Genomic DNA, 1,778 nt, shown 5'->3' on the forward strand with positions numbered 1-1,778 from the left:
TTTAGATCAAACTCACCATTTTCCATGTGGTTCCCTCCCACCACCAAGGACTTTCAGTACAATGTCTGGAAGGGGACAGAAGTGGTCATCTTTATTTTTAACAACGTCAGTGTGTACAGATTATTCAGACTATTTGCTCTTAATACATTACTTACCTCAAACAACATCGCTCCACCTAACGAGTGAGCCGCTGTCCTCATCGGCCCTGTATGACAGACAAAACAATCAAGGGTCTCATTTAGCATCACTGTGCGGCATTCATACAAAAACTGGACTTACACAAAACTAAATTACTATTTAGAAAACCATGCAGGTTCACCCAATAGATTTTTGAGAAGAGAAAAGAATAGAAACATACTCACCTGGGACTTTTCCTGGCTGAACAATCACCTTTCTATTGTGACAGAGGCATGACAAGACACAACCCTAACACAATTTCACCACTTTCAACAACAGTCATTGTGTTCAAAATAACAGCAGTGTGGAGTTCTATTACTCAAGTCAAACAGCTGGCCCTCATTTAAGGACCAAGGCAGCAAAGGTTCTACATGCTAGCTCTAGTGCATTTGTCTGAAAATCACTGGAACATGGGTCATTGTACACAACAACAGCATACTTTGATTCAAAAGTATCAAGACAACCAGAAAAGTACAAACCGCTCAACTACAATCATCTCAAATCCTTTAAAATAGCAACCAAAACCACAAAGACGTGGAAGACAACAGAACACTACCATTCAGATGAATCAAACAATAACCTAAATGAATCCTACGCAAAGTCCAATTGTTGAAAAATCAACATGTGCTGAAAAGGTTACAATTTTCCTTAAAGGAAAATACCACAACATTTTGTGGAGTGATGACATCACCACTGTTCAAACCACAGAACACTGTGAAGCATGGTGGCACAAGCACAATACTTCAAGACATCGTGGTGACTTATGCCAAAGAGGAGACACCCTTCAAATGTGTCTTTCAACAAGACAACCACCCCAAACACACAAGTAAGCACGCAGCATCTTCAACATCCAACAACACTAACATAATGGAGTGGCCACTCCGATCATCCTGGACTACAATACCTGTACACAGGTGACACAACTTGGTTGAGTCCATGCAACACACATGTGAAGCAGTTCTCAAACACACTGCTTGTACAACTAAATACAAGTTCAGTGATTCACAGACAAGACACATCTTCTAGCATTTTTCCCTTCATACAATTAATGTTTGACTTTGTAAAAACCAATGCAGACACTGCTATCTTTTATTTTTTTATTAACACACTGCTATTATTTTGAACACAACTCTACATCTCACATGGAACAAGCAGCAATAGATCAAATACATTCAAACAATAACTGTTCAAATCTACTCACAAATCCAGCAGTGACACAATCCAGGTGCTTCAACAAACCTGTAACACATGACATGGTTTACAAACACACATTCATATAAAGTCTCTTTTGATTTAATGAACAAACACTGAACTGTACAACCACTTACCACTGTTGATCCTCAGTAACACTGGTGGAACAGCTTAGAGGTTTCTTAGGTCCACATGAAGTACAACCTGGTAGACACAATAACACCTGAAACACATGAAGGACATACAGTAACCAGGACTTATGGCTCACCTGGAGGAACACATACCTACTTGCTGCTAAACAACAATCTTTAAAAGCTGATAATCTATTTTAGATCACACTCACCATTTTCCATGTGGTTCCCTCCCACCACCAAGGACTTTCAGTACAATGTCTGGAAGGGGACAGAAGT

The sequence above is a fragment of the Paralichthys olivaceus genome, chromosome 24, assembly GCF_024713975.1.
Source record: "Paralichthys olivaceus isolate ysfri-2021 chromosome 24, ASM2471397v2, whole genome shotgun sequence".
Lineage (NCBI taxonomy): Eukaryota > Metazoa > Chordata > Actinopteri > Pleuronectiformes > Paralichthyidae > Paralichthys > Paralichthys olivaceus.